Source organism: Bombus impatiens, unplaced genomic scaffold, assembly GCF_000188095.3.
Source record: "Bombus impatiens unplaced genomic scaffold, BIMP_2.2 scf_0670, whole genome shotgun sequence".
NCBI lineage: Eukaryota > Metazoa > Arthropoda > Insecta > Hymenoptera > Apidae > Bombus > Bombus impatiens.
In genome coordinates this window covers 175,663-192,313 of record NT_177089.1, presented here as the reverse complement: position 1 = coordinate 192,313, position 16,651 = coordinate 175,663, and the positions used below count along the sequence as shown (strand labels likewise).

At 38.1% G+C, this 16,651-nt stretch overlaps 1 long non-coding RNA gene across 1 annotated transcript; it reads right to left on the bottom strand.

Moving 5' to 3' along the window:
- Nucleotides 1-221: 221 nt before the first annotated feature.
- Nucleotides 222-15,560, bottom strand: LOC117152117. Its single transcript, XR_004462374.1, has 2 exons — nucleotides 12,867-15,560; nucleotides 222-1,185 (listed from the first exon to the last, which is right to left on the bottom strand). It is a non-coding gene; the product is annotated as an uncharacterized LOC117152117 (long non-coding RNA).
- Between the last annotated feature and the right edge of the window lie 1,091 nt (nucleotides 15,561-16,651).

Below are 16,651 nucleotides of genomic sequence, written 5' to 3'. Positions count from 1 at the left end.
TTCAAACTCGCCAATATTTTTTCTTCTTGTGTGAAACTCTACGTCTCTTGATACATCGATCAATAGATTTTTCGTTCTTTGCAAAGGAACAGTGAGATACTTCCACGTTTGCTTCGATTTAAAGAGCGCGTTCAATTTAATTTTGCAGAATTTGACGTACGAAAGGAAAGGGAGGCCACAGAACGGTACAATGAAATTGGGGGAAAAAAAAACAGCGCACCATCGTACAATTTACGTTTTATAGGTTTTGTACATGGCTTTAACAATGTCGTATCTATTTCTGCCTGTCCTTTTGATTTATCCACTATTTTTATACCGTAACGTAGCGCGAGGTATTCGAGCGTTTCACAAAAGCCACGGAACAACCGGGACAAAAGAGCTGCAAGGCCTCTCCATACAAATTAAACAACGTTTAGTTTTATTATCACGGAAACGGTTCATTGTGGTCACGAGTCGATGAGCAGCACCGCCGTTTCTTTCTTTCTTCATCGCCGATCTCCTCCCTCCCCGTCTCTTCGTTCTCTCTTCTCTTCTTTTTTCCATTTTATTTCTTCTCTCCTGCCTCTTCCTCCGCGCCGCTGCTATTCCCGGACGGCGGAGGATAACGAATCTCCTGTAAAAATTCCCTCGCCCCTGCAAGATAAATGGATCCTGCTTTCGAAATTACAATATGAATCGTGGCCACTTCTATCTTTTGTTTTTTTCTTTTCTTCTTCGGCTTCCTTTCTTTTTTCTCTCCATCTTCCGTGGAAGGACTCGAGAGGGCGAAGAGGAGGCAAGAGGTGGCAGGGACGATTTGTTTCTGGCCTCTTAAGCACCGGCCCTTACCTATTCATAGCTCGTACCAAGACGTTCGTTAGGTGAATGAATAAATTTCAGAAGCTGCCAGGAAATAAACGACTCGGAGCATGTGTTGCGCCGGACACACCGCGAGTCGAGATTTTCCATAGAAAACGCTCGATTCCACGAACTCGCCGCGTCGTCGGATAAACAATGCTTTTAAAAAACAGTTTTCCAATGGCTGGCTATTTTCCACGACCGAAATTGTATCGCAGTCAGGCGAGAAGAAGTTGGTTCGTTTTGAAGTCCGCTGTCTTATACCGACGCAGAGCGCACATGCAGTGGACAAAAGGACGAAACAATCCTTGTTCGATTTTGATTTTATTGTTCGACGATAACGTCGGTCTGTGATTAAGCGATACGAATGTTTTAGGTTGTCCGGAAAGTGTCTTTCTGTTACAGACACGTCTTTTACAACGACGCATCTTCGTACAAACGTGAGACCTAATCTGTCGAACGTTGTGATCTTTAGTTTGATAGAACAAAATGGATCAAACGTAATTCGATAAAATAATATAAAAGGGAAAATGTTGTGTATCCATTATTTCCTTATAAAACGAAAGAAACTTTTTCGACGACCTAATAGATGCGTAAAAAATTGATAGAGGATCGGTGAGAGTCGTTTGTACATGGAAATCGAATCGCTTGAAAACTAGCTCGCTCGTTCGTTGCAATTGGAATTCTTGTTCGTCAATTTTTGCCAAATAGCGTTTTTTACTCCTTAAGAGTACGAGAAATTGCAGCAAAAATACGTATAATTTTAGTTTCCGAATGTTTCTCTCTGTTTTATCTGAATTAAAAAAAAGAAAACGAATCAAACTACGTCGTTGTATAATCTTTTTCTTCTACAAACCGGATGTTACGATTTTTTTTAGCGAGATCCAAGAGTGGGTTCCAACAGATTCAACAGTGAGTTTCTGGTCGCATTCGTTCTTTTTTCTTTTTTTTATTTGGTAGACTATTTACAATCAATTCTCATTGACAGTTACAAGTAAATCGCACTCGTTTTGAGAGAATTTTAAATATTACGCGAGAACTCCGCTCTCTGCTTAATGTACTGTATCCGAGGATTTGGCGAATGATTTCAGCGTGACACGAGAAATTAGTAGATTGTTTACCCAAACATCGCTGTGTTCTGTTACATCGAAAATATTCGAAATATTTCAACCGCGGCAACAACTAAGAAAAATGCTAACAAAGATTTGATAAGCAAACTTTGCGCGTTATGTACATCTTTTTTATCCTTGTCACGAATCCTTGCTCAAACACCACGCTCTGCGACCGTGTAATTGTTCGCAACAATTAAAAATGCAAATAATATTAGTATTGTACCGTGTTCGAAAAGATGAAGAACTGTACACGTTAAGAAACAACGAGATCGTACGCGTTAAGAAACAAACAATTCTTCTATTAGGTCGTCCGAAAAGTTTCTTTCGTTTTATTAGGAAATAATGGACGAACAACATTTTTCATTTTATATTATTTTATTATTAGATTCAGCTAGAATCAAACATACGATAATCACTTATTATTCACGTTATAGTACCACGCCAGAATAATTTACTTGATTCTCAATAAGAATTGATTGTAAACTACTTGCAAATAAAAAAAAATATTATTTTATCGAATTACGTATGATCCATTCTGTTCTATCAAGATAAAGATCACAACGTTCGACAGATTAGGTTTCATGTTTGTATAAAGATGCGTCGTTGTAAAAGACGTGTCTGTAAAGGAAAGACACTTTTCGGACAACCTAATATATTGATTTAAAAGGAAACTTTCATGAGAGGAAGGAAGAAAAAGAGAGAGAGAGACAGAGAGAGAGAGAAGAGTTAAAAGCCACGAAACAGAGAGGCAACAGTCTGAACATTCGACAACGACGACAACGACGACGAAGTGTCTTCGATTAAGGCATGCAAGGCCCTTAAACTTAAACGTTTTTACTCTGGTCTCGTTGCTTCGAGAGTATCTTTCGGTGAAGGAGGATAAAGAAAGAATGAGAGAGAAGATAGGCGGGTCGCGTAAATATTTAGGCTGTCCAGGCAGCAATGTTTTATTTCCACGATTCCCTCGGCAAATAAACCGATTTCGACGACGGATCGACGAACGAGATCGGAACATCTGTTCGTCACACGGCTATTTCAAGAGATTCTATTCGATCGTATTCGTAGCAAATAGATCCAATTTCCGCGATAAGCGATGTTAAGAATTTGGAATTTGATGTTTCCATTTGGTACAGCCGATGTGACGGCTAATAAGAGGACGGTATAGATACAAATATTTTTAGAACGATTGACGGAAAAGTTAAACGCCAATCACGGCCCTGCTATTGATTTTTAAAGAAATAAAAATACAGAGATAAAAAAGGAAATTTAAAACGTCGATTATCAATCGTATTCATATGCCTCGATATTTCACTATCTTCGATATTTGTTATATATATTTAAGAAGATTGTTCACTCTGTAAACTAATTTTTTACCCAATATATATTTACAATAAATATCTTGAAACATCTCCATACATTTCCAAATTATTTACCAAGTGTCCAGCTGGACAGATTGTAAAGTAAAAACTAAATAATAAAAAAAAAATTTCCAAATTGTTTCCATATTATTTACCAAATATCGAGCTGGACAGATTGTAAAGTACAAATTAAATAAAAAAAAAAATTTCCAAATCGTTTCCAAATGCTACCAATATGGTCGTGGCAGTCCTGTTTCGTTACGATGATAATGAAATTTCAATTTACCTACATAAAACACCCTATGTATACATAAATGCTTTCTGTAGTAAGTGTTTAAATACCGAACGATAGTACGGTGTTGAATTCAGCGTGTAAAGCGATATACGTTGCATCGAACGCTACAATTACCAGATAGATGGGCTATCTATCCGAAAAAGGACATCCGTATATTGCTGGAAAAGGGAATCATTGAAATGTAAACGTTCGTGCTCCAGTACGTGTAGAGCATTCTCTTCGAATTAACCAACGGACAACAAAGACAGAGGTGAAAGAATGACCGATTTTATCTTTACCGGCAGCAGCTGATCGAACTGTTTCTATTAATCTTGAACACCTGGGTTTGAGGTGGGTGCGTGCAGTAACCTTCTCTCCTCGTGCCCCTCGTTATTTCTGCCTTTTGCGAACGAACGACTGCAACGATGCTTTTGGAAACTAGTTTTGCTCGCAATCTGTGACCGATTTTATTCTTAAAATCGCGGAGAATTCTATTGGAAATTAATATAGTCGTTTTTATAAATATTTCGAGAACGTCAAAGATCTGTTTATCTGTTTTATCTGAGAACGGATTAGGATCTGTTTGAGAGGCGCTGAGTTATTACTGAAAATTCTCAATGCGAGAATTGATTGTAATTTTAATAAATAAATAAAAAAAAAAGAGGCGCTGAGATTTCCAAAAAGTTCGTAGCGTGGAAACAATTTCCCTGTAGAAAGACACAAGGTCCAAATGTTCCAATATTCCAATAACAAAAATTGAACGATCGCTGAATCGTATAAATTTCCTTATTCCTCGCAACGAACATGCAAGTTTGTCTAACTGTACTATCTCAGACGATAAAACAATTTCTCGATCGTGTATCAACGAATCGTACGGTAGAACTCGAAGGCAAAATAATTATCGTGTCATCATCGATAGCGATTACTTCCGTTCTTCCTTTGCTTCTACTCTTGGTTATCGCTTGGTTATCCGAATAAATGAACGTTAGAAACGGCGAGTTCTCACTTTGATCGATGACAAAACACGCGAAATGTCTATGCAGAATGGAGGAAGTGAGTCAGTGGCAAGCTGCGGATGGGCAGAAATATGCACAGTCGAGGAGATTCGAGGCAAAATCGCGGCCTGGTGTCACGGTCACCACCAGGAGAAAATTAACACCGCTGCACGTGTTCGTGACTCCGTTTCGCTTCCTTCGCCATCCTCACGTGCACTTTTCGTAAACTACTGTTCGCCTGCTTTAGCCGGTCAAGGGGAACTGCTCGGTTCCTTTATTTTTTTTTTTTTTTTATTATGAAAGTAGTTTACAATCAATTCTCATTGAGAATTATTCTGGCGTGGTACTATAACGCAAATAACAAATAATTATCGTATGTCTGGTTCTAGCTGAATCTAATGTTCAAATCTAGAGGCTAATGTTTTTTTAGCCTGCGGATCTGATTCGTCGTGTCAAGTAAAATTGGCTAATTAATGGGTTTTGTTAATTCTTGTGTTATATCTGTTACTGAATTTGGATATTTCAGCTCGGTTCCTGCAGAGGAAAAATTCCTCTTTTACCGTGTACCGTGCAATTCCTTTTCTATCGTCTACCGTATAAGTCGTCAACTTGCTTCTGCATATTTCCATTGTCGAAGGGAACAGTTTCTTTTTTTCTTAAACGATTGGTCCCTTCTGTTCGACGAACGTCCTTTGTTGGTCGTTGAGCTTCTCAGATGCGAATCTTGTTTTTATCAATTATTAGTCCTAAAGATGCGCGCAATAGTTTTAGTCTTTTTCTCAAGCGTTCATATATACAGGGTGGTTGGTAATTGGTGATACAAGTGGAAAGGGGGTGATTCTACGCGAAAAAAAAGTCTAAAATATACAATAAAAATTTTTTTTTTTTATTTTTCCATCGAGACAACGATCTGCAGTGAGATCCGTTATAACGAGACGCGATAAAGTGCAGGCGTACCGAGCGAAAATTCAAAGTCGATTTTCTCGAAAACAAAGCCTCGAACGAAAAATTGTTATTCTATATTTTCGGCTTCTTTTTTCGCGTAGAATCACCCCCTTTCCGCTTGTACCAACCACTCTGTATATAATTACTTTCGGTCGACGTAATTTCCCAGGTTTTCCTCCAACCGCTTGGTTGATGCTGTTCTATTTGAAACGCCAACTTTATGATGCATCGGTGACGATAGATCATAGCCAGATCTCACGAAATAATAGCGAGCACGAATTATTAACGTTAACTTGGAGCGGGAAGTTCGTGCGCACGCGGCGTACTCTCCAGATCTCACACCGACAGATCATCGCTCATTCAGGTCGATGCAGCACGTTTTAGTCGGACAGCGGTTTCGGAATGTCGCTGAGATACGAAAATGTGCGAATGTGGTTCTTTCGCGGCGCGAAACTTGACAGAAATTCGAATACGAAACGGGGCAAATATTTCGAATTGATTAATTTGTTAATTCGCGATGCATATATCACGTACAAATGGAAGAAAATTGTAAAAGAGGGCCTACGACTTTTGCGTTCGTTCGATAGTTTCTTCCAAAGAATGATGTTTCTGCAAGGAAAACATAACGCGTTGAAACTTAAGATTAGTTTTGCCGAAAACAAATACACGCGAGAATTGTCGCAGTTTCTTTCGACCAAACGCTGTCGCTATATTCGAGAAGTTAAGATAAGGAAAAAATGTCATGTACAGACGTATGTCGCTGGAAGCATTGTTAAAGGAAAAGATTTACAGCAAGAAAAAAGATCGTATGAAACGCGGACAGAAGTTATCGTAATACTTCTACGACTCTAACTACGACTCCATTTCAAAATATTCAGCATTTGTGTCAATGCGAGATTTCCAACGGCATGAAATTGAATTTATTACTCTCTGAAGTTCTCATTTATTATTGGCGAAGTTGAAGTCGTAAAATATTCCCGATCTATTGACATTTTGCATCGTAGTAACGCACGTTCGTCACCGCTCTTCCCATATGTCGTTTTTTTTTTTTTTTTTTTTTTTTTTTTTTTTTTTTTTTTTTTTTTTTTTTNNTTTTTTTTTTTTTTTTTTTTTTTTTTTATTTTTCTTTGCTATAATTCTAACAATGCTTCCACTGACACACGTTTATCTGACCTTTTTCTGTTTTTCTTATCTCGACCTATAGTATCTGTCTAATTAGTTGATAACTTTTGTCAATGTAATAGCATAGGTAACGACAGTATTGTAAACGTAGACGTGAGAGGATTCACGTGTCATTAGTCGATTTGTTTATTCGTAGATGCGATAATAATTACAGACGAATATCGTTATGCCGTTTCTACTATTATCCACAATTATTCCGTGACTATTCAAGATGAACAATGTGTTCCGTGTTCCATGTGGCGAACCGGATAAGTTACGAAAAATCGAGGCTCGTTACGCAAACGTACGCAATGATCGCGTTGCGCAATCTCGGCGGGACGAGAGAAAGAGAATCACCGCGAAACGACAACGCATCAATTACCCCGAGTAAAACGACGATCATCGTGGTTGCGATCATTCACGGTTTAATCGGCGTTATTTCATGTCTATTTTCACGATTGTAGGTACTTAGGCGAGGTCCGCTGACATCATTGCGAATTGAACGTTCACCACTCGCGGCTTTCTTTCGATCGATCGCCGATATCGAGTACGATCGCGCATTTAGAAGATGCTTTCGTTACTCCGATCATTTTTCTAAGCCAAAATTCCACGCGAAATATATCGACATTTGCGAGAGCGAAACAGATTATAGCGCGATTTTTCCACGAAATTTCTAACAATGTATCCTGATTTTACAAACTTTTTAGCCAGAGTTATGGGACAATTTATAACGAAAATTACTTATTCATAGACTACCTACAGAGTCTCTAAAACGCGAGTCAAATAGGCAATAATATTTCAAACCAGTCTAGTCGCAATAATATCGCTTTTGATCTTTGATTTTTCTTTGATTTATACACTTTACTAGCATTCGTATGCTGTTGCTATACATCGTGTAGTTTCTACGTATTTTTAAATTTGTCTCCAACTTTGCCAAGGTAATGATAATCGGGTCTCATTGAAGTATTAATGACATTTCGCAATGTTTCGTATACACACATAATTTATTCGTAAAAAGTTCTTGTAAGTGTTCGAATGTTTTTACCTACTTCTGTATAAACAGTAAACATATTTATCTTCCTATTTGAAGAATCTAATAGGACATTCATAGACTAGCTACAGAGTCTCCAAGACACGAAAGCCAATAATATTCTACTCACAACAATATCGCTTTTGATCTTTGATTTTTCTTTGATTTATACACTTTACCAGCATTCGTATGCTGTTGCTATGCATCTTGTAGTTTCTACGTAGTTTCAAATTCGTCTCCAACTTTACCAAGGTAATGATAATCGGGTCTCATTGAAGTATTAATGACATTTCGCAATGTTTCGTATAACACACATAATTTATTCGTAAAAAGCTCCTACAAGTGTTCGAATATTTTTACTTGCATCTGTATAAACAGCAAGCATATTTATTCTTCCTATTTGAAGAATCAAATACAATGTGTAATATCGTCCAGTATATGAATGTAACAAAGCGTAATAGCAACTTGCCTAACACCGAACCAATTCACTGCGATGTTAACCCGCTTACGTAACCCAGATGAGATGGAAACTACAAGTTGCATTCATGTGTATCGCTCGGTAAACACGATTCTCGTAATTGGCAACAAACGCCTATCACAGCTGAGAAAAACAAGATTCTAAAACGTGATTTAGCGACTCAATAAGATAAATCACAGACGAATAGTTTATGGTATCGGGCACGTAAAAAATTCTGCGTTTCAATGATCCGTTTTCAATTAGCACGGTTTATCGCATGAATTTACGTCAGAAATTTGTCGAATTGATTCAGCCTTGGAATTGTCTTCCAATCTTAAGGAAAGAATCCTTCGTGGGAATTCTATCGTTCCAATTATAGTCGATAAATTTAATTAACTTAACCGACCGAAGGTCGAGGAACGCAAACGACGTGCAAATGTAAAAACTCGAGAATTTAAAAGCCCGAATATACAATTAGCAATTAAAAAGTTGGGAGATTCGAGTATTTGGGAAATTTTGATATTTGAAAATTTCAAGATCTATGCGTCCGTGATTTAATATTTAGGAATTTCCAATGAAAGTTTAAAAATCTAAAAGTCTGAAAACTGGAGAATTGAGAATTTTAGAGAAATGTAATATTAGTAGAAATACGATATTTGAGACTGTGGAAAATTTATTTCTCAAACACCGACGATTTAATTTTTCATAGCTGTTGTTATTTTTTCTCTATTCTTTTTATATTTCACTAATTTTATATATTCCATGATATGTCCCATATAATTCCATAATAGATCTAATCGAATTTAAATGGAACAGTTAGAATTCTCTTAAATCCTAAAATAAATGTAGCTAAGAAAGAAAACAGACAGCTACCAAATACCAAAATAAATTTACTTCCTCGAGTGAAAACGTTTATTAGAACGGAAGACAGTTTGGCAAGGGGGTTGATAGAATAAGGAAGATAATGGTAAGCAATGTAATTACGTTGCAACTATAGCGTAAATATGTTCTAAATGCATATCGTTCGTAGGAGAATGTTCTTCTTTTTTTTTTTTATTTGGAAGAATTTTACAATTAATTCTCATTTTTTTTTTTTTAATTAAAATTTACAATCAATTCTCGCATTGAGAATTTTCAGTAATTTTTCTGGCGTGGCGCAGTGACATGGCTAATTATTTATAGATAAGTATAATTTGTAAGTAAGTATTATAAATAAGTAAATATTACTTAATTTAAATAACTAAATTAATTCTCATTGAGAATTATAAGTAAATTATTCCGACGTGCTACTATAGCGTGAATAACGTGAATTCTAGCTGAATCTAATGTTTGAATCTAGAGAGTACTGTTTTTTTAGCCCGCGGATCTTATCCATCGTGTCAAGTAATCGAGTAACTAGTGGGTTTTGGTGATTGCCAATTCTTATGTTATATCTGTTACTGTATTTGGATATTTCTTCTTTAACTGTGGCTATCTTAAGGTCGTGATGTATTGTTTCGTTGGTAACATACCAAGGTGCACCTATTAAGGATCTTAGAGTTTTTGATTGGAATCGTTGGAGAATTTCTATGTTGGAATTACTCGCTACTCCTCATAGTTGGATCCCATAGGTCCATACAGGTTTTAATATGATTTTATATAGCATTATTTTACTCTGCACGATTAAGTTTGAACGCCCGCCAATGAGCCACTAATTTTGTTAATTTTAATTTAAGTTGCTCGGACTCGCAAGTCGTTCTAAGCTACAAGACGTGGATGGTACAAATAAATAACAATATCAAAAGAAAAGATATGACAGCGATGAAACGGTGTCAAACGTCGATCGACGCGTACACGCGACATCGATCACCTCCTCGATCTTGATCCTGGAGATGTCGATCTTTATCTTGAAACGATCGTCGATGAGTCAATCGACTGGAATGCTTAAGATCGACTGGCAAGTGAACGCTTTGGTCGACCGTCGTGCGATTTGCATCGGATCCGCCCAGATCCCGCCACGAACTTCGAAGATTTTGTATCGCTTACGATCGGTATGATCTAACAACGAATGACTACTCGTGCAAGGTGCACCGACTGGCTTACACAAACGCGTGAAAAATAGAGGAATACTAGCGAAACCTTGTAACTGAAATTAAAATAGGAATCTTGTGGTATAATTCCTTGAAAATACGGTGACGAATGATGGATGAGGAGAATTTACGAATGACGGAATTGGAGTAAAGGTCTGAAAATGTGGCGAGGTTGATGCAGTGAGATTAATCCTTCGCAATATCACGTGACTCAGAAGTCGCGCAAACTATGTTTTTTTTTATTATTATTTCATTTGTACTTTACAATTTGTCAAGCTGCACATTTGGTAAATTTTCCTAACTTAATTGCTAAATAATGCGTGGATGGCTACCCCCAGTGGGATACCATCTTCCAGTTTGACTATTTTATTTCTTTAATGAGGTCAGTAAGGTGTTTTCTCTTTAGTCTTCTTTCTATGAAAGACGTAAATTACGTGTATACCTATATTTGAAGAATTTGTACTTTACAATTTGTCAAGCTGGACATTTGGTAAATTTTTCTAACTTAATTGCTAAATAACGCGTGGATGACTACCCCCAGTGGGATATCATCTTCCAGTTTGACTATTTTATTTCTTTAATGAGGTCAGTGAAGTGTTTTCTCTTTAGTCTTCTTTCTATGAAAGACGTAAATTACGTGTATACCTATATTTGAAGAATTTGTACTTTACAATTTGTCAATTGGACATTTGGTAAATTTTCCTAACTTAATTGCTAAATAACGCGTGGCTGGCTACCCCCAGTGGGATACCATCTTCCAGTTTGTCTATTTTATTTCTTTAGTGAGGTCAGTGAGGTGTTTTCTCTTTAGTCTTCTTTCTATGAAAGACGTAAACTACGTGTATACCTATATTTCAAGAATTTTATTTGCTTCGTTGATCTGGTATATTTCGTCTTTGCGTTACTATAATCCAGTCTAACAGTCTCATTTTTCATCCGATTATACATTCTCGTAATATTAAAAAATATCTCAAGCTCGAGCAAGTATGAGAAAATTATCGTTGGTAGACGATTTCCTACTCATACATACACGTGATTTCCTCTGTCAATTTTACTTCGACATTTCGTTAAAGAGTCAAATAGCGTGTTTTATTTGTTCAAGAACGAGAGCAAGATTGAGATATAAATATTGGAAGATCACAGCGGAGTTGATATTTATCGTAAAATATTCCTCACAAAGGATACTTTAAACAATCTAATCGCGTACTTTACACGAAGGAAAAGTTACGTGTATTGGTTAGATGAGGCGCGCTATGTATAAAGTGATCTGTAGCTCTTCTTGGAATTATTTTCCGCAACGTTAATCATAAAATTGATATTAACGTCAAATACGAAGTATACAGAATAACGTGAAATTAGGAACACAAGTTGCAAACAAAATTATAGTCGTTTGGAATCAGCCCAGCTGGGAAAGGATTAATGGCTGTGACAAGTGGCGGTACGAATCCACGATTAGAAATCTCGTCAGCTTCAATTTCTGAGCGGTACCTGCACGCACCTCATGCAAATTACCTGACACAATTGCATTCTCTTTCGCGTACCGATCATTTGCGAACATTCTTTCTTACTGAATCATAGATATCCTTTCTTCTTCCCTTATTCCAAAAAGAAAAACGCGAGATAACGATCGCTGTTGGATCTAAAAGACATAGATCGTGTAACTGACTCATAAAATACGATATTAATCGTGCGAAGATAGAAGATACCAGAGACTATTTTTCCCATACTTAATTCATTCAATTAATTTCAATTAATTTCCGAGAAGCGAAGAAAAATGGAAAAGCAAGTTGCAGTAATTTATTATAGGATCTAATTATCGGTTGATAGATTAAATTAATAGATCTAGGCACAGACAGTATAAATGTGTATTCGTTAATTAGCATAGGCGATATGTCGTGATATAGTTAATAGAAAATCGCCTGTTTTATTTATATTCAACCAACAATAGGAAGCGAACGTGTAACAGGATAATTGAGACGTAAAAAATAGCGTGAAATAGAAGTGGCGAAAACAAACCGAAGAAGCAAAATATTTTGTAATTCCTAAGGAAACCGAGAGACGCGTTATCCATCTAGAAAACCAGCTCCTCCTACCAATCTGAAAAATAACTCCTCTCAAATTTAATTTATCGTTCTCGTCTTCGCAAGTTAAGAAACAAGGAAAATCATTCTTCGCAGTATCGAAAAATAGTTCATTCTCCGTGAAAAATTTCTAAGTTTGTAGCTTCGTCAAAAAAAAAAAAAGGAAACAAATAAAAGATACCTTTTAACGTCCCGAGCTCTTAAGAACTCTCGTTTTGGCGATAAGGCGTGACTTTTAAAAGAGAAAGAGACTGGCCTAGAATGGTTAAAAGTCGGGAAAAGTCATTAAACCGCATAATTCAGCAAAAAGTACAAGCGAGCAGCTCGCTACGACGGAAAGAAACTGTATATGGTAAAAAGGGAAGAACAAAGTTTCAACAGATAAACAACGACGTATCTCGACGCTAATTGTGGGTTAAGTAGAAAACAAACGACGACAAAGTATTGCGCAATATCGAATGCATAATGCGCGTACTGAAACGTGCAAAGACCGTGAAAACGAATCGCCGATGCAACCGTGGCTACCAGCTATATTAATTATACATACGTTTATAGGCGAGCAACTCGGAAGAGCAGAAGCGTGGTAGTGCAACGACTAAACGCGTCATCGTCGTCGATCCTCCTCCGGTTCTCCATCCGGCTGGCGCCTTCGGCCGAGTCCGCATGTAAATTAATAAACGACCGATCTCGACCACCAAGAGACGAGAAGAGAAGGAGCGAGAGAGAGAATCGTCGTTGATCGCTGCTGTCCTTGGCACGTTTTCTTTTAAGGACCGGCCACGTTCAAGCTGAAAAGTACCGTTCTTCCACGAAATCGCGATCGTGTTTCGTTGCGCGATTCGTTCTTAATTCGCTCTCGTTGCCGGATGTTTTCTAAATCGAGATTTTTTATTTGTCGTTTCTCGAGAGGATCTTGCTCGTTTCTATCCTCGTAATTATTCAACCAGCTTCTTTTTTCTTTTTTTTTTTTTGTTTTTCTTGCTACTTGCCGGTTGTTTGCCTCGTATATTCGTAAGGTTGTTTTTATCGCGTTAGGATTCTTTATTTTTACGTTTAACAGTTTATGTAAGGAGAAAGGTTTGGTTTTAACGTTTTAACGGCTTACGTAAGGAGAAAGAGCGAGTTTTCAGCGTTTTAGAAACGTGGAATTTATCCTGCAAAGGCAATCAAATTTTCAGTATTTTCGAAATAGAAATCGAGAGGATCGAGAAACGTGGAGACAACGAACCGGAGAATCGAATGATTCGTTTTGGAAATGTTATTTCTAGCTAAGATTTGTTGGTCTTAATCCGTGTTACATATCGTGTATCATATTTTCTAATAATAATATTATATGTAAATAATAATTGGAAATGAAGTGCAATAACGTTGACTATCGACGATACCAATCGACAGGGTTGATATTTCAAAACGAAATGTTTGAGGTTATCCGATAGTTTGCGCGCGAATGTTTTCAGACTCGATACTAAGTCCGAGACTGAACTTTGTTCCAGCCAAGATCTTTTCTTGCCTCCGCGGTTTACTATTTCATAAACAGGACGTTCTCTTAAAATGTTATCGTTGTAATGCAAATTCCTCTTCCTTCTATTAACATTTTTGGAAAGAAAAGAACTGCCGTCCGAGAATAAATGTTTGCTGGCGTTTTAAAGAGGAAAACGTCCGGTGGAAGTCAAGGTGAAACGCTGAAACGCAGAAGAAAAAATATGCAAATGAAGAAATTGTCGAGGAAGATGAGCCGACTAGCTGCAAGCAGAAAAATTGCTTTTTATTCTATTTTATTGCCATCAGTTCTCATTTACGTACATTTACACGTTTAAAACAAACAAAATGTTCAGATTCTTCGTAAACTAACCAAACAGCATCGCCATAACAATTTACAATGCGACAACGGAGTTTCATGGTTGAATTATTTCGTACCTACGTTCTCTCCACCCAGGGAAACACCGCTTCTACCAAAATACATACCTCGAACAATCGATTCCATAAAAAATAACGTGCTCTTTATTCCATGCCATAAAACGACACAGGAATTGGAAAAGGGAAGCCATGCCAAGCCATCGAACACGACAGGGACGTTTCGCAGAACGATATAACAATAGCACGAGACGATAATTCTTGCAATTCGCTAGAAAATTCCAACGTCGACAAAATTTGCTCGCAGGAGAAGCAATTGGGCGCGATTATCGACTTGATATGAGAACCACTGTTCGGCTGACAGGATGTGGGAGGCGAATGTCAAGGCTAAACACTCGTGGAAACCCTTGCCCCTCGATTCCCTTAGTCCACCTCTCATCCGATTCTGTTTGTACTCCGATTTTCGCCTTCTTTTTAACTGTCCTCCACCTCCGTCTCTTTCTCTCTTTTCGCTACATCCACAGAGCTACAGAAAATAATTTACGAAAGAGCAGACCGTTGTTACGCTCCTGCGGGCTGCGCGCGACAGGCCTGTTCGTTTTGTGAAAGAATTCATAAGACTCATGCGTGCCATGACATTCTTTCTCTCTCTCTCTCTCTCTCTCTCTCTCTCTCTTTCTCTCTCTCGGTTAACCCTGCCTCCAATTCTACCTTATTTCCTCGAGATTTATCGTTATCGCGTGCGAACATCGCGATCGTAGATCGTACGACTGAGCGCCAATTACGAGGTGCCAGGCTTACGCCTATGTACTCTTTGTTGAAACGTTGCTCGTTGTGCTTCCAGAGAACTAGGCAACGTTCAGGATGTTTGAACGTTGAAGAGCGCGTTTTCGAGGTTGTTCGATTGTTTGCAGGATTTATCGCGACAGTTTACGCACTTATTCATCGGGTTAAGCGTTAAATTAGCTGCCCGCTGAGAAGCAACTACGAGTTTCGTCGATGTTGCACGTTGCTTGAACAAGCGTGAGAAGAGCGTCGCAACCTTGAAACTCAATTATATCGAGTGCTTAATCTCGACGGAAGAAAGAAACGTATTCAACGAGTTCCTTGTTAAAATTACCAAAAAATCGTGATAAAGGAATACGTCCGAATAAACGGAGTTTTTCGCGCGTACGAATGGTACGAAACAGGAGAGACGATAAGCTGTTGACTCGATAGAAAGTCGTTGGTTCTCGTTCCTCCAATTTTTCTCCCTGTTTCCTCTCGTCTCCGTTGCCAGTAACAAAGGATACCGCGCTGTTACCTGCTTTTACTCGGTAAACGGTAAAGATAAGAGAAAAGTAAGGGACACGCAGCAACCATTGTTTCGTAGATTCTATTGCTCTCGTTAACGTTACGCGTCTACGTGATTTGCTTAGAAGCTCGCAAACATCGAGAGACTTATTCGAGTTGTGCTACTTTTACGATCATTTTTCACCAGTACTAATTCCACAAATACTAATTTCAAGGCTCGTCGGATCGTTACGAAACTGAAAGTTATACCGTAAGATATTATAAAATACGCGCGTATGGGAAATATTATAAAACTGCGTCGTAAAATCGGTGCGCTCTAGAACAAGGTTCTAGGAAAAAGTTGGACCAACAGGACGGTATTAAAAATTGCCCAAGGGGAATACCAAGGTTAATAACCCATCCAATCAAACTTTCGCGGCGATATAAAAGAACCGGGAAGAATTCCAAAGTTTTAAAGAAGAACGCCGCGATTACAAAGTGAAAACGAAAGGCAATAATTACCAGAGCCGCAACGAGGGACCGCGGCAATTATGGTCTCTCGGATAATCGGTCGTCATGGAAACCCTCTTGGATAGTAGGCAACTTTCTCGATGCATTTCTCTCCCCTTATCGTTAGTCGTTGAGACCATTGTTGTCGTCGGTGTTGGAAATTGCTCTAATAAACTTAGCCGCACTTACATGCCCCTAACGGTACTCGTGAAAGAGAAACTGATGCCAGAAGAGAGCAGAAGAATGGTATAGAGGGGAGAAAACGGGAGATTTATCGTGACTAAGAAATCTCACGGTTGCCCGTTGCGTGATTGTCCTCCATTTCTTTCCACGAATCCACCGATAGCCTCGTTAATTGCTCGTCCTTATCCTGATCAATTATTTACCCTAACCGGTCAACGATATTTATCGCGAGCCTAAGAAGAACAGGCGCCGCCCTTCTGCCAAAGATATATCGAGATTGTGGTTTTTCTCGTTAAGGAAGATGCAAGGCATTAGGTTCGTGTAAACGGAAGATCAACTTCGAAGCAGTTTACAGAAGATCAGGTAGACCCCTATAATCGTTAGGAAATTGTAGGAACCTTTACGAATTGCTATGTCGTCTGAAATGTTACGGCATAAGGAGCGCCCGCATACTTGACATTACGATACTGACTTCATCAATGATTCTTTTATTTTTCATATTTTTCAAGTACA